Raw genomic sequence first — 24,115 nt, forward strand, 5'->3', positions numbered from 1 at the left:
ATGAGCGAGAAACATAGTTTTATTGTATGACATCACTTGGGGACATTTGTTATGGTAGGTGGCAAATTCTAACTAGTACATATGCACATGTTCTTGGGAGCCCAAAGGCCTTTGTATGTTCTCTTTAGAAAGTACCTGGTTATCCCTTAATACTCTGGCAGCACCTCTTCTGGGAAGCCTACCTTGGTTCTCCAGGGTGAGTGTGGAGCCTCATCTCTGAAGTATTCCATAAATCTGTACTTCTCCCAATGTACCTCACCCAGGAATCTTCTCTCTTCACGCGTCCATCTGCTCCAGCAACTAGATTCTGGGCAGAGACTGTGTCTTGTTCATGTCTGCATTCCTGGGATCCCTTCCCAGGGTAAAAGTGAGTAAATGTTTTATGAACGAATGGATGGACGCATGGAGTAGGCCAATACGTAGATTTGTTATTGGGCTGCTTCCTGATAAGAGCCTGTGTGTTCACATAATGCTGCCTCCCTCACTTGTGTGTGCTGAGGACAATGCGGGGGCAATCAGGTGCAGCAGGCCAGACTGTAGGGAAGCCTACGTAGCAAACTTGCTGTACCGTGGCTGGTTTAGAAGCAGGAGCTCTGGGTTCTCTGCACCCTGTGGACACAAGTGAGAGGCAAGAGAAAGTCTGGAAACCTTGGTGTGATGGGCAAGGAGAAAGGAATGTACCTTTATTGAGCATCTACTATGTGCTAGGCAATTTGAACACATTATTTCACCCTGTAAGTTTGCTATTATTAACACCATTTGGCAAATAAGGACACAGGCTCAGAGAAGTTAAGTGACTCACCCCAGGCCACACCACTGGTAAGTGTCAGCTGGAATCCAAGCCAGGCCTGTCTGTCTTCTGAGCAGGGGCTCTTCCCAATGCATCTCAACAGACAAAGGTGGAAACCAGACATGCTTAGCTTCTCCGTGACACCCAGGGCTTGGGCCCCGCATAGGTATGAGGCCCGTGTATCAGTCCTGGTCCCAGCAAAAACACACAGAAGGCTTCCCGTGTCAGCAGCCTGTTGAACATGGACTGGAGGCGAGGGTAAAGAACAGGCCGCTTTTCCCTGGGCCCAGGCCCTGTCAGGCAGGCCTGATTTGTATGGCTGCTCCAGACACTGCAGAAACAAACACGAGGCTGTTGGGTCAGGTTCCGTTGTTTCTCAGATGAAGGAGCCAGACTGGAGCCAGCACATTTCTCAACCCCCAGGCAACCAGCGACCAGGCCTCCTGGGCTCTGTCTCCACTGGCAGCTGTGAGTGGCGCAGCCTCTTGGCGGGCTGAGCGGCCCCCGGCCCTGCTGGCAGGTAAGGCCAGGGTCCTGCCTGCCAGGGACCTCCCCCTCTGTCTGGGAAGACGGATCCAGGAGCTCGGCCAGGAGCCCCAGGCCCCGGTCAAGCCTTCGCTTGCCTCAACAACCTGGCAGCTGAGCAGAGGCCCCTGAATTTCTGGCAGGCGGATCAGGAAGGCAGAGGTCCTTCTGGGATGTGACTAGGAGGGGAGGCTAGCGCGGAGAGACTGGGAGGAGTCTGGGCCCCAGAATGCGCTATCTCAGTGGTCAGCGTCTGAAGAGGGGGCTTCTGCTGGGCACTAGGGTGAAAAGAGCTGGCTCCTGCCCCCGAGGAGCTCAGACCTGGAAGGGGAGGTGGACGCAGGGCAGACAACCTCAGTACAGTGTCAAAGGGACGCAGCTTCTTCAGGCTTGCACAGCTCACCAGCTCTGTGGCCTTGGGCAAGTGACAAACTCTCTGGGCCTCAGTTTTCTCAGGTGTGAAGTAGGACTAATAATATCCACTTAAAAGCATGTGAGCCTAAGTGCTCTGCTCCCAGAATGGTGCTTGCTATGGGGTCTCTGCCCTCCCGATCCGATGGATTCTGTGGACGTCCGGGACCTGAGCTTCTATTTCTTTTACAGCACCCCAGGTCTCTTACTTATTTTCCCAAGTAAGTCAGAGGTTGAATGAGTATCCCAAAGGGAGAGAAACAACCGCCATCAATGATAACCTCAGGGTGCAAGTCTGTCCCTACTGGGCTTGCTCCAGGGAATCAGCCTCTTTGAACTGACCAAGATGAAAACCACAAAACAGGCCACAGCAGGCAGGAAGGGGTTGGCCGGTCTAATAATCTCATAATAATGAGTCTGCACAATCCAAACTTGATAAAACCTTGAATAATTGAGGACAGACTGCAATTATGAGAATTACTCCTATCTGGACAGCACTTCCAGTCTGCAGAGCTCTACCATGGGCATCATTTCATCTGGGGGACCCGGTAAATACGTGTTGAAGGACCAACCTTGCAACAGTCTCTTGGATCCTGGTTTACCTGCTGAGGAAGCTGAGGCTCCGAGAGGTGAATGAAATTGCTAGACAAAGGTGGGTCCTGTTCGATGCCAAACTTAGTGCCCTTCACACCACACCACACCTTCCCTACAACCAGATGGTACAAGGGGGTAATGCAGTCCCTGGCCCTCCCCTGAGCCAGACGGGAGCTCCAACCAATACAGCAGCTCTCAGCGTGCTGGTCTTGGAGATGGGTCTTTGAAGCAACATGTCAAAGTTATCCCCTGCACCCTCACCCTGCCTGCCAGCAGGCAAGTTCCCTGGTGGGTGGGAACCGTGGGAAGATGAGAAGGGGGCAACTGGCACACCTGGAATGCAAACAAACAATGAGGCTGGTGAAAGATTGGCCCGGGTCTTTTTTGCTGATGGAGGGTGTATAAAATATGGAAATAAAAATTACACAACTGAGCTGTCTCCTGGGAAGACGATGGCTAATTAGATGTCTCACAGCACACTGGTTCCTAATCATGGAGCAATCTTTACCTCCGGGTTGCAAACCTCAGCCACGAGCCAGGCATGACGCCCAGGGAGGCTCCTGGGGCTGCAGTGGTCGCCGAAGCCACTGCTCAGAGCACGCTTTCCGGGTGCCATGCTCTGTGCTGGGGATTTGCATCACTCACTGAATACAAGTCTCCTTAAAAACCCCAAGAGTGGAAAAAAAAAAACAAACCAAAACAAAACCCCAAGAGTGAAGTGCTCAAGCATCCTCATTTGGAGATGAGGAAGTCCAGGCAAGGGGAGGTTAGAGGACCCCCCTAGTCTTGGTGGGGGGGGTGTGTGAAAGGTGACTGACTTTCAGAAACAAAAGGAAAGATATCCCTAAATCCATAAAGAAAGAATTATTTTTGTTTTCTCTTTGCATGGGCATCTTATGGGGTGACCCAGATGACAAATCCTGGCTTGTCAGGGCTGGAAAGGCCCTCTCAAAGCATGTAGGCCAGGGTTTTACAAAGTTTTCTTTTTCCTTTTTTAGCAGCAGGACCCTTTGTCAGAAGGTAATCCTGTGTGGAACCGCAGTTGATAAAACCGAGCAAGGAGGAGCTGCCCTCGCAGCAGCGGGCCCCACCCAGCAGCCATCACCTCTTCCCTTCTCGCCTTTGCTCTCTCCGTCATCTCTTTCTGCAACCCTACGGTTCCTCAGAATCCAGTTTGAAAAACCACTGTCCTTGTTCAACTCCTGTCTCTCCTTATTCCACGTGAAAAAACAGAGATCTGGAGAAGCTAAGTGATCTGTCCAGTGTCAAAAAAGCCAACGAGTGATAGAGGCAGAACCAGGAATCAGGCTTCCTGTTGTGCAGGTCAAGGACTTTGGCTGGGCCAGGGCAGCCCTCCCTGCTCTGAACTATACTCTGCAGATGGTCTGCAGATGATGTAGATATTATCACGTACAGATCCAGAGAAATGAAGATAAAGGTACGTAATTTATTGAGTGTTCCTTGTGCCAGGCTATGAGGGGGCCCGAGGTTGGGGGAGCACAGGCCTTATTCCTCAGGAGCTGCCCCTCAAACTGGAAGGTGGAGGAAATCTTACCCAAAGTGCCCATGACCGCCCATGCGGGGTGCCGAGGGGGAGAGAGTCCTTCTGGACTGACACAGGGGTGAGGGCTTTCGAAAAGGGGGTACTTGGACCAGCAGAGTTGGGAGCATTGATGGGACCATAACAGGGAGGGGTGCCGAGAGCAAAGGCAGGAGAGTGCCAGGCGTGATGGCCGATCCACTGGCACCGTCCAGAACAGACCAGCTCAGCCTCCGCCCTGTCCCCTTGGCTAACAGGATTTGTCCTTCCCACCCGAGCCCACCTTGCCTTTCTGGGATCTGTGTGCACCCTCTTCCCTTCCAGCAACTGTCCTGAGGATGGGAGGGAGAAGAGGGGGAGAGCAAGAAAAGAGAAAATTAATTCTCCAAGACGGCTGTGTGAGTGTGAGTGTGAGTGTAAACGCCAGTGACAGCCAACACCCCCTGAAGCTACTTCTCCCTGCTTTCAGACAGAGGCACAATCACCTTTGGGGGAGTTGCTCCAACATGGCTCAATTATCAACATTACTGTTCTTCTTCTTCTAGGAAAATGCCATGACGGCCCCTCTGGTCCCCCTGGCCTGGCAGGGGAAGGAGAAACACCGGAGAAGGGTACATCGCTCAGCCTAGGAGGACGTTTGAGCTCTGCTCCCCGGAACCCCGCGCCCGAGGGAGGCTGGGTGGGTGCGGGCTGGGCAGTGGGGCTGGGCGCCGGGGCTCAGAGGCGGAGGGAGAGAGGAGGGCGACAAGGGAAAGGGACACGGAGCCCCAAACCAGAGCAGGAGGCACGTACGGAAAGGGAGAGAGGGAAGGCCCACCCTGTTTCCGAGAAGGTAGAGCTGGTTTTGCCTACTCCTGTATTTCCAGCGGACGTCTGGTGGGAATAGAGGCCATGTCACGTTGGGGGCACAGGTGAGGAGGGTGCTGAGAGCCAGGTCAGGAGACCGATGCCCCCGGGATGGAGCAGGAGAACGCCAGGGAGTGCTGGGGGGACAGGGCGTGTGCTGTGTTATCTGGAGACTATAGCGATGGATGCTTCCAGAAGGCTAACCGGTGAGGGGGTTTGGTGTACCTGGTTATGTGGGTGTGTGTGCATGGGATGCAGATTTATGTAAGTGTGCTCGTGAGTGCCCGTCCCCGTGTGGGGACCCGTGAGTCGGGGTAAGCACACGGGGATGGAGAAATGCCCCCCGTGTGTGTGAGTATGTGCATAGGGCCCCCCGCCCCCCCGGCTTCGGACGTCCGGGGGACGTGGGTGCAAACGAACACAGATGAAGCCTGGCCATGTGCGTGTGGGTGTGGGTGTGAGTGCAGATGTGTGTCACCGCGTGTGTTGGACCATGGGGACATGTGCAAATGCGGGAGGCCCACACCCCGTGTGCGCAGGGCCCCCTCTCTGGCCAGCGGGGAAGGGCCGAGACGGCGGGCCGCTTGCCCCACTTGCCCCGCAGCCCTGCTCCCTGCCCGGGAACATCCCCACTCCCATTCCTGGGAAGGAACATAATGTCCACTGGCTCGGCTCCTGCCTGACGAGTCCAACTCCCTTGTCTTGGGCGGCGAGGCGCTTCCTGACCAGGACAGGGAGCATCCAGGGAGCCAAACCCCGGGGGCAGCGTGGGCGGGAGACGCACCGGCTCCCGGGGTGTCAGCAACGGGAGATCTTCCCGGGGAGATTAAGGTCGCGCGGCATTTACTGGGCCTTTGCCATGCGCCAGCCCCGCGTGCAGCGTTTCGCGTGAATCGGCTCACCTAAGCCTCCCCCCAGCCGCGGTTGCTGGGGGCTCCCGCGACCTCCTGTTGGCAGATGAGGACACTGAGGCTCAGGTTAGGGAACTCGTACAATGTGGTACAGGCAAGAGCTGGGATGGGGCCCAAGCTCTCGATCCTGCAGGCGGGACCAGGACCTCCCGTCCAGCTCCCCCCACCCCCCCGCCCCGAATGCTCAGCCGGGGGTCACCAGGGGCTGCCTCCCTCTCTGGGCTGTCCTCCAGGAGGTCCTGGACACGGGTGGGCTGGCACCGCCGCAGGGAGCCTTGGAGACCCCACCTTGGAGGGTGATCAACCTCCCCAGGCGGGAAGGGCCGCATGTGAGAGTCCAGGGCTCCCCTTTGCTGGGAGGGCGCAGGTGCGAAGTGTGCGCTCCCACAGCCAGCACGGCCCCCCAGCCCCGGCCCAGCACAGCAGGCACCGAGCTTGTGGCCCCAACCGATCCTACACGCCTCAGCCAGCCTCACCTTTTCCAAATGTCCTCTTGGCCCCTGCAGGCCCCTGAGGGCCAGGCCATGGGCTGAGCCCTTTCATAGCATAAACGACACATACTACACTCTCCCCGGTTGTCTCATCTCATCTTCCGGACCTGTACTATAAGGCGGATGCGATTCCCCTTGACCATGAAAGAAGCCGAGGAACAGAGAGGTCACGTCACTTTCCCAAGGATACACAGCTTGTAAAAGCCGGACCCAGAATTTTGAACTTGAGCCTGACTCCAAAGCCTGTTGTTGTTGTTTTTTTTTAAACAATTAGATTGTTGCATTTCAGCCCTACGATACACTCATGAAGGAGGGAATATTCGGCCCAAGCTCAGAGACAGGGCACAGAACCGTTAGGTAACTTGCTCAAGGATACATACTGAGTAAGGAGCAGAGACAGGACAGGAACCCAGGCCTGTGGGAACAGCAATGCTCTCCTGTAGCCAGACATCTGAGACTGCATTAGAAGAACGTGGTCAGGTGTGGGGGGTGGGGGTGGGGGTGGGGGTGGGGGTGGGGGTGGGGATCTTTCCATCCTCTTCCTGCCACTCCGGCCCCTCAGCTCTAGCCAAGATGGATCTCTCTCCTCTGGGTCCCAGGGAGCCCATCCTCCTCCTCACTGTGCTCGTCTCTGTCCCTCTCGCACCCCTAACTCTCTCCCCTTCTCACATTTCTCATGGTCCTCAGACCACGTAACTCCCCTCGGAGCCCTGTTCTCTTCAACCCGACGCAAGTTTTTTCAGCTGGTTTTTCTTTGTCCTATCCCATCTCTGTGTCAGATCTGATGGGTGTCCCCATCACCATAGCTTAGCATAGGGCTAGGCCCATGGTAGAGACTCAGACGGTACTCACTGCTTCTCCTGATGACAAAGGTGAGCCTTGAGTTACCAGGGACCCATCTCTCCAACCATCCATCCATCCATCAATCCATCCAATAAATATTTATTAAATAACTACTATACCCCAGGTGCAGTCCTAGGTACTCGTTAACATCAAAGAATAAAACAAAAATAAGACCAAAAAACCCCCGCCCTTATGGGCCTTATAGGAGGGAGAGAAAGACAAATGATAAATAAGTAAAGAGTACGTTGGAAGATGATGACTATGGGAAAAAAATAGCACAGGGTAAGGGAGGATCCAGAGCCCATGGAGAAGGAGATCTTTAAGGAAGACTTCACTTCACAGAGGGAGTGAGTTAGCCACGCGGCTATCCATGAGAATATGCTCTGGGTAGAATGGATTGCAAGTGCAAAGGCCCTGAGGTAGGTGTGTGCCAGGATGGCTGGAGTGGCATGACTGGGGGAAAGTCATAGAGAAGCAAGTCAGAGGGTGCAGGGACTTGACAGCCACTGTGAGGACTTGGCCCTGACTCTGAAGAAGAGGAGGGCTTTAGAAGCTCCCCCTCCCCAGATCTTCGTTTTGCTGTCTTTTTATCATTCAGGTTGCACCAAAGCTATCGCCTCAGGACCTGTCCTAGGACCACCTTATCCAAGTGGAACCCCGCATCTCACCACTCACTCTTCACCAACAACCACCATATTTAGTCTTTTTCATAGCACTCGCTGTTCTGGAAACTAGCCAATGTGGATTTTCTTGGTTCCTGTGTTTATCTCGTGTCTTCATCCACCAGGGTGCCAGGGTCTGGAGGGCAGGGCTTACACCTGTCTTGTTACTGGGAAGCCCCACGGCCTAGAACAGCTCCTCCCAGCACCAGAGTGCTGCACGGCGACGCACCAAGTCGCCTGTCACCCCGGCTCCCAGTGCATGAACTCGCGTGACGTTCCCCAGGGGGGCTGGTTACCAGCTCATCAACCTGGCTCCTGTTGGGAAGGCAGGTGCATGCCTTCTGCAGGAACTCCATCCTGCCCCTCCTCCAGCTGCCACCTTCCTCCTAAAATGCCCTCCCAACACCCACTAAAATCCAATGTCAGAGTTTAAACTCAAGTTACAGTAAGTCCAAAGAAGCCATTTGCAAAGCTGAGCCTCCCTTCTCTGCCCCTCAACTAGGTCATCAGAAATAAACAGCTCTCTTCCTAGAGATCCACGGCATTGCCCTGCTGGTCCAGTCATAAAGCTGTTACCCCGAGAATTCCACAACAAAAGGGGGGGCAAGAAGTCATAGAGAACCTACTAAGTGCTTTCCATAGAGTTCATCACGTAGGCTCCTGAACGAGTCTGAGATGTGGTATGTTTACACCTATTTTCCAGATAAGGAAATCGAGGCTCAGACCTTTAGCAACTGTCCCTGTCCCAAGATCCTGGGTCCATTAACGACAGAACCAGCTTTCAGTCTTAGCTCCGCCAAACACCTGCCGCCTTCAGTACATGCTGACGCCAGCCCAGCTTCAATTCTGCCCAGAAATCTATTCTTCAGAGGACTAAAAAGAACCAAGAAAAGGAAAAGAAGGAAGGTAAGGCACCTGTCTCAACGGGAGCGGGGTTGGCTCGGAGCCGGCCCGGTACTCATGCCAGGGGAGCTGCCCTGAGCCCAGCCCGGCCCAGGCAGGAGGTCCCGTGCCTCGGGGAGCCCCGTCTCCCCCATGGTCCAGGGCCCTGGGAGCAGCCCTGGGCCGCGCGCCCTCCTGGGTCCTCCACAGGGAGTCTCGGCTGCGGCCTGCCTGCCAGACTAAACATTCCTCTCCCAGCCGCCCCGCCCCGCCGGCCCAAGTGTCCTGGGACAGGGCGACAGCAGAAGAGAGGGATAGTTTACACGTGTCTGTGGACACCCTTGGGAGAGAGGTGGGCATGCACCCAGCCTTCCAAACACACACGCACGGGGATGAGTGTGCCCTTGGACACTGCTGGAGGAGGCAGGCCAGCCCACAGACCCACAGTGACCCCCCCCCCCCGACACACACACACACACAGAGGCAGAAATGGTTATCTCTGAATACTGATAAAGAGAGGTGGGCACTAAACACACACACGTAAATACCCAGACGCCACGTGCTCCGGGCCTCTGGCCCCCCAGCGGGGGCGTGCAAGACTAAATGTGGACACATACCCAGTGTACAGGGCTATATTTTGGAAAATAGGGGAAAGGACCCTGCCAATATTTCCACTGTGTGCCGCTTATAAAAATTCTGCAGCCAGGGGAGATGCCCCCAGAGCTGTGCAGCTACGTGTGGGCTGTCAGATAAAGTGGGGATCATGCAAACAAACGGCTCCGAGGGCACGTGGGGTGGGGGCGGGACGGCACTTTGCTGACAGGGTTGGGGCAAGGGCTGCATGACAGCAGGGTCCCCCCAGTGGCTGATACAGAGGCAGCTGGAGCCTCCAGCTGAAAGGCTTATGGCTTCAATTTCCTGAAAGGAAAAAAAAAACAAAAACAAAAAAAACACAAAAACCCACAAGCCTTCCCTGATGGTTGCTTTGGGAAGAGTCACTGGAATCACCTTTGAGGCACCGCGCCCAGCACATTATAGGCCCTGCATACATGAAAGCTGTGAGTGTGATGAAGCTCACAATCCCACAGGTGATAAGGACATGGATCATTCCACTGTCGCCTTTGATGCTGTCCCTTTTTGAGCAGATTCCTTATAGCTTTGTATGTCTCAGAAGTATTTTATATAACGGTTATGTGTATGAGATGCATTTCTAATAGCAAATCCGTACAAAACCGACCACCAATATGTACTGAATAGTCACTCAGTGCCAGGCATTGTCCTGAGCGCTTTCTATGTGCTCTCATGTTTGACTTTCACAACAACCACAGGAGGAGGTACTATTTTATACCCATTTTACAGATGAGGAAATTTTCCCAAGAGGAGTTTGAATATGAATGTAAATCCACCTAAGTGCTGAAACTCTGTGTGTGTGTGCATGTGTGTGCATGTCGAGGACATACTCATGGTCCAGGAGGTCAACCAGAACAATCAAGTGAGCACTGACAATCCCAGCCTCTCAGGCAATGAATTCTGAGCTTTCCTCAGTTTAGGGACATGCAGCCCTTCTGGTGACTCTATTACAGTTCTCTTTTGGATGTGATTTCGAGCACGAAGACATGGTACAGGAGGCAGTCCAGAAGTCATGAAGGAGAGGACCATGCTGGATGTTAAAAATGAGAACTTTGTGGTGGCCAGAGGGGTCTTTAAGGAAAACTTCCAAAAAACAGAGGGCACACTGGGAATGGGGAAAGTTCTGATCCTAATTCTCACTGTGGCCTGGAGAGCTTGGCCATCCGTCATATAAAAGGAGCCAAGGGAAATTCCAGACAGAGGCTCTGAGAACAGGACAGCCATAGGCACCTCTACTTAGCATGACCTCTGCCTTCTGGCCCACAGGGCTGGGGGCCTAGGGCCCCTAGCGTTCAGACATGTACCCACTATACCAATGGGATGTATGTTTAAAGGCAATGGGGTACCAAGACTGAACCCTAATGGAAATGATGCACTTTCGGTGATAATGCACCACGCTGGTGCAGAAAGTTGATAGCATGGAAGGCTGCCTATATGTGGGGACACGGGTATATGGGAGCATATGGGAACACTCTGTACTTCCTCTCATTTTTGCTATAAAAGTAAAGCTGCTCTAAAAATAGACTTTATTAATTAAGAAAGGAGAGAGAGGAAATGAAAGAGAGAGAGAGAGAGAGATGTCTGTGGAGCCCAAAGAAAGACATAAGCCACGCCAGGTCCAAGGGTTTCAACCGGGTTCTAAGTAGCCAAGGGGTTTCTGGGCCCCAGGGCTGGGGATGGAGCAGAGAGCAACAGCGCCAGCAGGGGAGCAGGATGCAGCCCCTTGCTATGTCTCCCTCCTACCCAAGCAGCCAGAGCTGCCCTATTTTTGTTTGTTTATTCAACTGGAGTTCTGCATAAACTCCAATGGAAGAAGGGTTGTGCTGCTGGTGGAGTTTTCAAGAGCTCTGCTTCAGAGGCTCCAATGCGGGTGAGACCACACCCCTTCCTCTGATCTGTACAACCTGACATCTGCAAAGCCCTCTACCAGATGGCCCCAAAGGCAGGCAGCTCACCTCTAGGACCTCGGGCCAGGTAGGGGCACATAGAAAGTGTTCAATAATTATTTATTGCATGAATGAATGGCTCATTTGAGTTTTACAGCAAATTTAAGAGGTGGGCAAGGCAATTTGGGGCACTTTTTTTTTTTTTACCCATCTTATGTCACATTTATTGAGTTGCTGACATTAGGCCAGGCACTGTGTTGATCGCTCCACATCAATTAATTCATTTAATCCTCATTACCAACCTGTGAGGTAAGATTATTATTGGTAAAACAAGGGCACAGCAAAGTTCACTGATTTGCCAAAGGTCACACAGCCAGTAAACTGCAGGGATTCCAACTCCGGCAGCTTGGCTCTTAACTACCACGAAAAGTTGTTTTTCAACCCAGCAAAACCTGGGCTGGGAGAGTGGTAGTGGACCCGCAGGTCCAAGTGAAGGTTATTGGTGAGGCCCAGGCTTGGATCCCGAGAACAGTTCAGATGTCCTCTCACCACAACATGACGCTGTGGCTACAGCCCGGGCAGGGCAGGGGATGGCCAGCTCCCCACCACCTAGTAAACAACAGGACACGCCAAGCCTGGGAGGCCACGGGCGGCGCTTTCCAGGAGATCCACCCATACCCAAGGCCTGTCTGATGCAGCAACAAGCTGGGAAAAGAAACAGGAAGACATATTCAGAACAATAATAAAAGAAGAAAAATTAAAAACACATCTCTTTTCCTAAAGCTTCCCATCCCATCCACAGCCTCAGCTCAGACACTGGGTGGACCTCAGTCACTTGTGGGATTTGCTGGGTAGGTCCCTCTGATCTGGGAGGGGGCTGATCTGAGCCCAGAGGGAGATGAGGTGGTCTTAACGTCCAGGCACGTAGGCAGGGAGACCTAGGCTCCTACACTGCATCCATCCATCCGTCTGTCCATCCATCCATCCATCCATCCATCCACCCATTCAGCTGATGGAACTACAGATGTAAGTGCCAATGTCTGTTCTTAAGCTGGTTGATCTCTGGGCCTCCTCTCTAAGACCATAGGCCGCCATTTGAGAACTGGATGTAGCCAGGCTATGACAAAGCTCTCCACAGGATGCGGCATTTTACCTGTGTGAGGTTATGTTATGTACATTTTATAAAGCAATAGGAGGAGGTTTCTGGAACTTTGAAGGGAGTTTATCTTATGGAAAGCTCAGAGCCACAATTAGAGCCCACATCCATGCAGCATGGTTGAGCCTATGAGCACTCATTGCCTTGGAAACAATTTCCTGATTTCCTCTCTCTTTATTTTCCTCCAATACTCTGACTTTCTTGACTGCATATAGGTTATTAACATGCCTTAAGCTTATATATTTTAAGCTTCCTCCCATCCCTTTTGGGATAAAGTTGAATCATGAAAGAGAGAAAATGACTGAATTAAATTCATGCAGATGGAATAAAGAAGGGATTTATTTCAAGAAGTGAGATGCGCTCCCTGGCAAAAACCCCCAAATGGAGATTTCAACATTCCCTGTTACCCTTGTAACTTGTGTCCCTGAGGACGTAACTGCTGTCACATGAAGGATGGCCTCTTGCTGGCCAAGGGATGGCAGCCTGTCAAAAGCAACAGTCAGAGACGCGACTGCGGGCATCTGAGGAGGAGGCCCCTGCCTCAGTGGTCTCACTGTGAAATGGGGATTCTAGTAGTTGCCGGCCCACAGGACTGCTGGGAAGAAGAAGTGGCAAGAGCTGTGTAAGGGCTAGTTGTTATCGCCAGTGGGTTTCAGCTGACCATGACCCTTTATGCCAAGTATAAATCTTTGCACCAGAGCCCATGTGTACAGTCTGAGCATCGCCTTCTCCCTTCCACTCGGGCTTTGAAAGTAGAGCAGGAGTAGAATCTTTGAGAGCTCAGAGGCTCACATGGGCAAGAACCAATTGTTCAATCAGTCCTAGATAGTGAATGGTAACAGCTTCCCTGGCAAAGGCTGGAGGAGGCTTGCAGGGGTCGGGCTGCCTGCTAAGCCCTCGGGGGCACACAGAAGTCAAGACATGGTCCCTGCTCTCAAAGAGCTCAGTGTCTGCAGAGGGAGACCAACCTGCAAACCACCAGCCCCAGCCCCAGGAGGACCGAGCTGTCTGGGGGGCTCCACTTGGCCTTTAGGCCTTTGCCCCATGCGTCCCCTCCACTTCTAACACCGTCCCTCTACTCTCCCTTCAAATCTCTCTCCTCTGCAAGTCTTCCTTAACTTGTGCTTCTACACACCTGTTCTTGATGTACTGTGCGATGCTTTCCTCTTTCTCCTCTCCTTTCCGTTCTGCCAACTATTTGTCCCAATTTTATATTTGGAATTGGTTACTGTCCTTTTGGTGGTCACGCAAATGGCTAAAACACGCCTGCATTTTATGAATTCATTGATCCGTCTCATGTGTTATCTGCTTGTACAAAAGCCTATGCTGGTGTGGGAGGCAAAAGCAACGGCCCTCTGAGGTCCCCACGACCTGCTTCCCTGAACCTGGGAAGATGTTATTTTATAGGACAAAAGAAATTTTGCAGATGTGATTAAGGATCTTGATATAGGGAGAAAATCCTGGATTATCCAGGTGGACCCAGTGTAATCACAAGGGTCCTCGAAGATGGAAGAGAGAGGTGGGAGGAGCCGTGACAACACAGGTCCCCCTGATAGGCTGGATTGCAGGCCGAGGACCCCTGAAGAGGGATGTGGGGAGCCTCAGGACTCTGGGAAAGGCGAGGAAAGAGTCTCCCCTACAGCCTCCCAAAGCCCTGTTGACGTCTTGATTTTAGACTCTGACATCTAGAATAAATTCGTGTCGCTTTAAGCCACAAAGTTAGTGGTGGTTCGTCACAGTAGCCGTCGGAAACCCATACAGCTGCTTCAGAAGAGAGATGAAGACTGTTTCTCACAGGACAGTTCATACGTCCTAGTGTCAGTACAACCAGGCTGTGTGCATGTGCGTTGTGTGATGGGACTTGCCCATGTGGCATAAGGACATCTTTTCTCCCCCAGATCGCGGGTGACACAATACAGGTTTCCTCAAAATAAAGGGAAGCTCTCATCTCAATCGAACCTTTGTGTGCGAGGGGCTCACACGCTGAAGTGGATTTGGCCTGCACACCCCTTCCCCTGAAAAACGTCAAGGGCATCATTGTGTTCACGCACTAATAAGCACTGCCGGGCAGTTGGCTTTGCTCGTCTTGTGCTTTCTTTTCGCAGTGACATCTGCGGGTCTTCAGCTGGCATCCCGGGAACCGTGCAAGAGAGGGCATGAGGGTGGGCGCGGTGGGGGCCCGAGGAGAGGCAGCGGTCCCAGTGGCATTTTACCCATTCCTAAACGTACCTGCATTTTCACTGCTAAAACCCGCCTTCCACAAGAAGGACTCCAGATCTCTTATTTGATAAGTGGAATTCTGAAAAGTCCTAAAATAGCCCATTTTCTTTGTTGGGATGCAGAATGTAGTAGAGCATGGTGATGCAGAAGGGTGCCAACAGCTGGATTTGAATACTGGCTCCTACTCGCCTTGGCCCCTGGGGTTGTCCCTGTTCTTTCCTCACCTGTGCAATGTGAGAACAGGGTGGTAGGGGGCACACAAGGACAAGCTGCTGCATTTATGTGGATAGCGCAGCCCGCCTCCCGCCGGGTGAAATAGCTCAGTACATGGTGCCTCCCGCACTTGGTCCCCTGATCTGGTGTCAAAATGAAGGATGGTAAAGAAGTAAGACGAGGGTTCTCTGGGCAGGTATCTTGGTGGAGCAATCTCTGCTGAAAGGCTTCCGAAAGGCAGGAAATATTTTTTCCTTGGTTCCTTCTAGGCATGAAGTATCTCTTCCATGCTGTGATTAGAAGCCTGTAATCGGAGCTTCCCATCCTGCATCCTGCTCAGTGGGCCTGTTTTCTCTCTCACCCCCCAACAGTGTTCTCAGGCCAGCTGTACCCCTTCATCAGAGGCTCTGAGGCCCATAAGGGAAAGGGCTGAGCCATGAGTGGAGAAGTCAGCCTGCAAGAAGTAGCCACTTCCTCTTGCCTTTGGAGCAAGAAGTACAATCTGCCGCCCGCCGGGGCAGGAAACCTTTCGGGATGAGGTCAAGTAGTGGCAGATACATTTAAATGCAGTGTCCTTCATCCCTGGGCCGCAACCTCAAATGGCAGCTGTCCCAGCTCTGCCTAGAAAGGCAACGAAGGCCTCTGCGCTCACCAGGTGGAGCTGCCTTGCAGAACTGGTCCCCGTGCCTCGCTCAGAGGCAGCAGGAAAGCTGAGAAGAATCATCCTGTTTCTGCTCTGGGCCAGGAAGGCTCCTGGATCCAAGGCCGGACAAGAGGGAGATCTGTGAAAGAAGTCAGGATTAGGGGTCATGCTCATCCCCAGGGGCCCCTCTGAGCAAAAGCTAAAGGGCTGTGAGGCTGGGGTCATGCCCCCACTGTGCCCTCACCAGATGCCAAGGGTCACAAAACAAGTGAGGGCCTCTAACCTGCAAGGAGGGGAATAGAGCCTAGCTGTGGGCCAAGCTCTGCTCCCTCCCCTGGTCTGGGGCTGACCGCATGTGGATGCGAAGGCAGTAAGTACACCAGCTAGAGCAGCTCCCCTCTAGCTGCAGGGCGTATGCTCTGAATCACTCAGGGTCTTGCTAAAATGCAGATTCTTTCTAAGTGGATCCCCGCAGAGGTAATTTAGAGGGCTCTCACTTCTCCTGGCCTTTGGGGCTCCCGATATGTTATTCTAGAGAGAGAGGAGGGCCAGGGAGGAGGGCCAGGGCAGCGCTCAGGGATTTGGATTTGGATTTGACTCATATCAGGTACCTGCTGGGAGCAGCTCCAGGGGCAGAGACGGGGGCTGGGAGGGTGGTGGTGGGAGGGAGAAAAGAGAGAGAAAGGTGCAAAGGACAGAGGTGCTACGGGGGGGTCACGGAGGAACACTGGGGTCTGACCCTCAGCAGCTGTGACCCCTGGGGTAGGCTGACTCTCTGAGCCTCAGTTTCCTCATCTTTATGAGTGAATCATAAAGACTTAGACTTCAGGATTAGAACAAGGATTAAATAAAGCAACAAATGTGAAAGTAGCCAGCGAATTGCCTGGCCCATAATAGTATCCAATATCCAATACATTGTGAAATAAAAAGCAAATAAGCCCATGCAGGATCTTGACAGCCAAACAAAGGAGCTTGGCTTGTGCTGCCAAGAAGGCAGTCACAAATTATTCCCAACTCTTCAATAAAGCTAGCCAGCCCCCCTCCTTCATCCCTGCTGAACTGCCTCTGAGCAATTATGAGTACTTAAATGGAACTCAAACAGATAAAATTATAGAATTCAAAACCAGTCCTGAATGCAGACCTCTCGCTAATTCTCATTAATCTTTTGCTTTGGTCTGTCTGCCTTGGTGTGATTTCCACAGACCCCGATTTCCTGGAACAATCGGCCAGCCCTCTCAGCTAACAGCCTCCCAGATGAGCAGCGGGTTGCAGGAGATGGCACAGGAACAGGGCATCCTGGGGACAGAGCACAGCCTGGGCCCTGGGCCTTGAATCTGAAATCCGAGGAAACTAAAGAAAGAAATGACCCATTTTGCAGGGTCCTCAGAAAAAGGCAGCCTCCAGAATGCACCCCTTTCCAGTCAAACACATAAAGCAAAGGAGGCAGCGCTGCCAGGAAGGAGGTTGTCTCGAGGCCTCCTCTCTGCTCTCCCAGCCTCAGCCGCTCGGTTGCTCAGGCCTCCCGAGCTAGGCAGAGGGTCAGCCACTTTTCATTATTCTTTTCTTTTTTAAAAATAATATTTAGAAAGGGCTTTGGACCCGGAAACTTAAACATTTCCACCAAGTCATTTTTCCCGCCCCTGCGGTGTATTTTTTTTTTTTTTTTAAAGTAGAGAGAAACAAAGCCAGCATTTCACAAACAGAATACGAGGGAATGATGATAAATACACTTAAAATCAGCACAGAGGAATGCTCCTTTACCCTCCTTGTGAGAGAATCTTAGATGGGGCTGGGATGCAGGGTCAGGAGTTTCTCCCGAAGATGGAAAGATCTAGATGAGAACGGGGGGCGGGGGATGCAGGGAGGCTGGGTGGAGGCCTATCAGCACCTCCTCCTCCGGCCGTGTTTCTGCCAAATATCCCTTGCCCTGGACAGCCCCGGTGGCTCCGCGGTTTAGCGCCTGCCTTCGGCCCAGGGCGTGATCCTGGAGACCCGGGATCAAGTCCCACATCGGGCTGCCTGCGTGGAGCCTGCTTCTCCCTCTGCCTGTGTCTCTGCCTCTGTGTGTGTGTCTCTCATGCATAAACAAATAAAATCTTAAAAAAGAAAATTATCCCTTGCCCTCCCTCCTCCCCTGGGCCTCTCAAAAAAAAAAAAAAACAGTGGCAGCCCTGTGTAGTGGTCGGGAACTTCTCTGGGCTCACTTCTCTGTGCCCCAGTGTCCTCACCAGTAAGTGGGGGCATCTCGCTGGAGGAGGCATGGAACTGCCACCTCCCCAGAACCTTCATGGGGGGCAGGACCCTGCCAACACCTTGATTTTGGACTTCTGGCCTCCACAACTGTGAGAGGCTAGGCTGTCATTTTAAGGCACCAAGTTTGTGGTCATCTGCTATGACAGCCCCAGGAAATTAATATACTCCCTTTCCAAACCGTTGTAGAGATGCAGTCCTTGCCTCCCAGCCCAGCAGGGTTTGAGGTGACACTTTTGTACTTAGGTGCCCCTGCCTCCCGGGCCAAAGCTGCTAGACCGAGGATGGACAGGTGGCCCAGGCTGGGCTGGTCAGTGTCACCAGCATTGGGAACCGTGCGGTGAGGCCCCAGGGTGCTGGTGAGTGAGGGACGGTCATACAGGCTCAGAGCGGGGCCACGTGGGGTCGTGCGGGGGAAAGGGAGCCGAGCAGAGAAGAGCAGGATGGACACACAGCAGAGGAAGCCAAGGGTCCTGACCGCTCTCTGGCTCCCACAGAGCAAGTCCTGCTCTTTGCTTCCAGAAGATTCCCTTGTATTTCTCCAATAGCCATTCTCCCTCTGCCCTACTTTTCCTTGACCTGGCTTTGCCTTGAGAAGCCTGCTTTTCCTTGCAGCCAAATCCACCCTGAAGGAACAGCTGAGCTCCAGTGTCACCTCTGTGAAGGCTTCCCTGACTCCACCACATGGGGACAGAGGCCTAGACTCCTGCACCCTCAGCTCTGTGTCCCCACCGACACTCACTGTCATGGTTAGTGATGTCTCCCTGCCATTCTCCCTGCAGGCTGGGCTCCTCTGGTCAGGGAATGATCTTATTGTGTGTGTCCCAATTTCCCAATTAATTACCCAACAGGGTACAGTGGCTGGTACCGCAATGGATGGACAGACAAACAAAGGAATGAATGCTACTCAGCTCTGTCCCCAAACTTGGGCTGAGGGTGGGGAGTGAGCAGGGCCTGGGGGGCATGTGATGGGGTACACATGGGAGTGGGGGTGGGAGCAAGTTGAGGGACGCTCTGAGCCCAGAGGGTGGTCGGGGCAGGGTGGGCGGTCAGTGCTGGGGGTCACAAGGGAAAGGAGAAACTGTGGGGGCGATGGCATGGGTGACAATGGCCACTGGAGGGGCCAGAAGGCAGTGGGGAGGAGGGAGGACTTCTGACGGGGGAGGGTGGCAGGGGGCAGAAGGATCTGGGAGGAGGGAGAGGCAGCACTGGAGGCAAGTGGCAGAGAGGGCCTGACTTGAGCAGAAGTCCTAAGGTGGGAGCTCTGACGGGGGCGGGGGGGGGGGTGTCAGGGAGGCCCATCCTGGGGCCTCCAGCAACCCATCCACTTAGCTGGCGTCCAGCCAGGCTCTGTGCCCAGTGCCAGCTATGGAGCGGTGACAAAAAGCAGAATTCAAACACCAGACTAGAGCTCTTAAGAGAACAAGACTGTATCTGCTGTTACAAGGACCAGGACATAGCACACAACCAAAGCCTTTGTGGAGCACTTTACAGTTTATAAAGTGCTTTCCCACATTATTAATGAATATGTCACAGTGGCGCAGTGGAAAAGTGGTGCCTGTTGCTGCAGAGAGCCCGAGGTAAGGTCTTGCGTCCACCATTTGGTGGCTGTGGAGGCTTCAGCGTACGATAGCCCACTGGAGCTTCCCTTTCCTAGTCTGTAGACTGCCACCAACGGCTAGCATTTATTGAACACCTAATGTATGCCGGCTACTGTTGTAAGTGCGTTTTTGTGCACCAGCTAACTTTATCTTTATCTTTTTTTTTTTTTTTTTGGCACCAGCTATCTTGATCATCAAAACAACCTATAAAATATAGGGACTATTGTTACCTCCATTTTGCAGGTGTCAACCCTGAGGCCCCAAGAGGCTAAGTAACTTGCCTGAGTCACACAGCTGCTCAGCCAAAGAGATTTGAGCCCATTTATTCCGCTTCCAGAATCGGTGTCCTCAGCTGCAGTGCTACACAGCCCTACCTCCAAGGCTTTGGGGGATCGGTCAGATTAATGCACTCAGAACTAGTTAGAGGTTAGACCTAACTACTGGCCATGATTGTTCTTTCATCCCATGTGCGTGGTGGCATCAGACCCTTTGGTTGCTTGAGCAGACACCCTGACCCCTGGCATCACTGACCCAACGCCTAGGCCCGCAGTCACTCGCTCGGGGCATTCCTGGAACTCTGGGACATGAGCATAGAATGGGCATCAAATACGCACAAATAAGCTCTGCATGTGTAAGTAAACTGAGGCCCGGCTTCATGTGGATGTTTTCTTTTCTCCCCACCCACCCACACTCCTCCGCTCAAAGGCCACGCTTGTTTGCTTACATCCTTAATCCCAAACCCTCTGCACCTTCAAAGGGCCCCTTTGTGCCTGGGATGAAGCGGAGCATTCCTGCCTTGCCTACGTGGTTTTCCAAATGAACTTCCAAACACAGAAGAGCCCAGATTATTAACAATAGGCTTGCACCAGGATCCGGGCTGGTGGATTAAACGAACAGGAGGCAAGAGGAGGCATTTTCAGCAGGTTCCTCCAGAGGAACAGTTTGCAGTTTCACTGGAAAGGATGCTCAGGAGGAAAGAGACCAAAGGGCAGGGTGGGGAGGAAAGCAAACTACTGGCTCAGCAATGTGGCTTCTTCCCTTGACAAGATGGTCGTGAGGGAACAGGGATGGGACACATTGAAGGGGGCTGAGAGCTGGCCAGCATGACGGGGAAGGCGACTGTCACCCCACAGTGAAGGCGGCTTGAGTCCCAGCCCCTGGGCTAGATCCAAAAGGTTCATCACTGAAGCTGCAGAAACACTGGGAACAGAGGGTATCCGGCTGGAACATCCCTGCAAGGTCCACATGGGGAGAAGCTTTCAGAGAACATAGCTGGAGTGAAAAATCAGCACAAGAATTAAAAAAGAAAAAAGAAAGAAAGAAGGAAAGAAGGAAAGAAGGAAAGAAAGAAAGAAAGAAAGAAAGAAAGAAAGAAACCTGGCCATGAAAGAAAATTTTTTTTTTTGAAAGAAAATATTATTCAGAACTGACCAAAAAGTGAGATCCCCGGGTGGCTCAGCAGGTTTAACGTCTGCCTTCGGCCCAGGGCGTGATCCTAGAAACCCGGGATCGAGTCCTGCATGGGGCATCCTGCATGGAGCCTGCTTCTCCCTCTGCCTGTGTCTCCGCCTCTTGCTCTCTCTGTGTGTCTCTCATGAATGAATAAATAAAATCTTAAAAAAAAAAAAAGAACTGACCAAAGAAAACTCAGGGTGAGGATATTACCCCTTCCCCAGTGGCTCCAGTTCTTCCAATAGGAGGCAGGATTACCTAGTGGGCAGGAGCTTGGCTGTGGGGTCAAACCGCCTGGAAAGGAGTCCCCAGCTGTGCCACTGATGTGCTAGGTGACCTTGGGCAAATGCCTGACTTTTCTGTGTGTTTTCGTTTCTGTATTTGCAAATCGGGGCTGATGATCATAAATGTACTTACTCCAGAGAGTTACCTGTGAGGATTCAATGAGCGAGTCTGCCAAAAGCCCCGTCACAAGGAGCGGACAGACGAGAAGCACCTGCTGCGGGCTAGCTGTCACTACCACCCGGTCCCAGTAGACGGTGGCCCCTGGGCCCCACAGTACTCTCACACGTGCAACAGAATAAAAGTCTCAAAAAGGCAAAGCGGCACTAGAGCAGGTCAGACCAAAGCAGGATTCCGGGAAGCTAGAGACAAAGCCGCAGACGACGGCCTTACCTGCTCGCAACCCCGAGGGAGCACGGGCGGCGGGTCCCTATGCAGGCTGCGGGTGCAAGGGGGGCTGGGAGGGCTCCCCGGCATTTCTAAGTTCTCGCGGCTGCAGAAAGGCCGAGTCAGGCTGCAGATCGGGAGTGTGGCCCGGCCCGGGGCTCTGTCCCCGCAGCGGACACTGTCCTCCTTGCCCGGGACGGCAGCTCTGCCATCGGGCTGTGCTGTCGCTGTTAGCATCCCGGGCCCGGGGGCGGCAGAGGGGCAGGGCGCAGGCACGGTTCCCAGCCGGAGGCCAGCAGCTCCCTGGTCTCCCTGCGTGGCCGGTGACCTGGCTCGGGCCCGCGCACCCCTGGAGCAAACCCCGGCTCCATCCTTCGCGGAGATCAAGCCCCCGGGCTCTTCCCCGCGGGGCGACCTTCAGGGGCGATGAGTGGCCGTTGCAGACAGACGCGCGCACCCCAGCTAAAGCCACGGTTCTGTGCAATCATTCCTCACGCCCCCCCCGAACCCCAATTCTTTTCATCGAGCCTGATGTAGCTTGAGAACGAAGCTGGAATTGAACAAAGACCAAGGGCCACGACCAGTAATTATGTCTGAAGTAACGAGCAACTAATTGGGACTCACTGTCATTAAAACCCTATACTGCGGGCGGTAATTACACTGCGGCTCACGGGGGGCTCCGCACCGGCTCCGCGGCCACCGCCCCGCTGCCCTCGGCTCCGGCGCAGGGGTCTGTAGTTAGAGGACAGATGAATGGCCTCTTCATAGTCCTCCACGAGATCTGAGTCATCCCAGGGATTTCTGCCGGGGGAGTCAGCGTGGCCGGGCAGCGGGTGGGACAAGGAGCAGCGTGGCTGGGCAGCGGGTGGGACAAGGGGTGAGAAGCCTAGGAGCACGCGGAGGCTTGTAGCTGGGCTGTCATCCCTCTCAGGATGATGACATCATGCCTTTGGGAGATGGCTGCAGGGTCCTATCAAGTCAGTGGGAAAAGAGCCGAATTGGCCCTTTTATAAATAGATTTATTGAGCACCTCTAACGGATCAGGAGCTCCAAGAGCTGCATTTATACACATCAATTCATTCGCTCCCCTAACTGCCTTAGGAAGGAGGTGCCTCTAGGAACTGCTTCATAGGTGAGGGCACTTGGCTCAGAGAGGCGATGTCACCTGGCTGCGACACAGAGGGAAGCCAGGGTTGGAACCCAGAAGGAAGGGGAACACGGCGGTGTGAGGCAGGTGTAGAGTGAGTGGGGACGGCTGGCTGTGACCACTTTCTCGTCGAGCCACCCAAACATTCCATGCCTTAGTCTCTGCATCTGCAGAGCGGGGATAATCGTGCCTCTCTAGGGGGTTTGCGGTAAAGACCACACAACATGCTGCATATAATGCATTCAGCACAGTGCTTAGTGCAGGATAAGTGTTCAATAAACGTCAGCTGTATTATAGGTGCTGCTCAGAATCTCTCCAAAGCAGCACTGAGCGCTGGATGAAACGCATCCTCTGAGCGTGGCGGAGCTTTTGCACTAGTGGAGGCCACGGAGGTCCTAGTAGAGTGTCTGTCTGCCTCTGTCTCTTGGGAAGGGGGCAGACAAACCCAGAGGGCTGGCTCTGCTCTGAGGCCACTGCCCTGGTGTTCGGGGCAGCGGGAAGCTGGCCAAGCTCCCAGACAGCCTGTCTCGGGCCAGGAGCACAGAGCCGTTGCCTCACCAGCTTGTAATGAGCTGCGTCTCCATCCTGATTAGGGGAACAATCTTCACTCAGAAAGACTCAGGGGAAGGAAGTGACAGCGTCGTGGGGACAGGGCATAACCTTGCCTCCCAAGGAGGGCTTGGCTTCTGGAAAGCTGGTGACTTGAAGGTCACAGCCCAGGACGGTGCCCATCTCCAGGGAGGGGGCTGCGCAGACCCCACCGGAGCAAGCCTGGGTCAGAGCGGGAGACACACTGGGGCCAACACTGGGGCCAGCCCAAGCCTCTGTCTGCAAGCCTGGGAGGCAGCTGCTCGCAAGCTCTGGTGTGCCAGGAAGGCAAGCAAGGAAACCAACATTCTCTGGGCACCTTCTGGGCACCAGGCCCGATGCCAGCCTTATGACATCACCACTGCCATCAACATTGTCCTCGTAAATAGAACGTTAGGGCACCGTCTTTTCCAACACTGTGGATTGCAGCCCATTACTGGGTTATGAAAACAGTTTAGTGGGTGACAAATAGCATTTTAAAAATAACATGATAAAAAAGAAACGGGGGGAAAAAAAGCCCAGGAAATTTCAGAGTGCACTGCACAGAGTGAGGATTAGTATTTTCCTGCAGAAGCTGCATTTCTTTAGTGGGTGTGTGTTTGGGGACTGTGTTGTAATGGGGATGGAAATCATGCCCATTTCATAGAATTGTGGTAGGGGCTGAACGAGTTAATGCTCTAAGTGGTTGAAGCAGTGGAGTGGAGGCTGCACCGTCCGTGTCCCCCTGGAGACAGTCCAGTTTCCCCGTGCGCACCAACAGCATCCTGAGTCTCTCTCTTTCTCTCTCGAAGGTGCTCTCTGGCTGTGGGAATACACTCAGCCCAAGCACGGGGCAGGTAAAAGTGTGGTGGAGTAGATACCCCAGGAGCAGCTCTCAGCCTCTGAGGACGGGGAGATGGTGGATGAACACCTCCCCCTGCACTGATTCTGAGCGTCCCCCTCCCAGTCTCTTAGAGGGTGTGCAGTGGGGCTGAGTCCCCGTGGCCCACAGGAGCACTCCCTTCCTTGTCTCCCTGCCCCTCACTCACTCTGCTTCCTGGGGTCCCCTCCCAAATCCATTTCTTACATCTATATCCTTGTCTGGTGAGTAATCTTATCTTGGATGAACCTAACTTAAGACAAGCAGATCTGGTACAAAGCAAGTGCTCAAAAAAAAAAAAAATTA

The 24,115-nt window shown here is 53.3% G+C and overlaps 1 protein-coding gene and 1 long non-coding RNA gene across 2 annotated transcripts in view; one reads left to right on the forward strand and one right to left on the reverse strand.

Moving 5' to 3' along the window:
- The window catches only part of NAV2 (neuron navigator 2), a 726,136-nt gene that overhangs the window by 474,592 nt on the left and 227,429 nt on the right, over positions 1-24,115 (reverse strand). The gene's annotated exons all lie outside the window — the stretch shown is intronic.
- On the forward strand, positions 1,940-6,337 carry LOC144295249 (uncharacterized). Its single transcript, XR_013362587.1, has 3 exons — positions 1,940-2,378; positions 3,319-3,758; positions 4,406-6,337. It is a non-coding gene; the product is annotated as an uncharacterized LOC144295249 (long non-coding RNA).

The sequence above is a fragment of the Canis aureus genome, chromosome 23 (assembly GCF_053574225.1).
Source record: "Canis aureus isolate CA01 chromosome 23, VMU_Caureus_v.1.0, whole genome shotgun sequence".
Classification (NCBI taxonomy): Eukaryota; Metazoa; Chordata; class Mammalia; order Carnivora; family Canidae; genus Canis; species Canis aureus.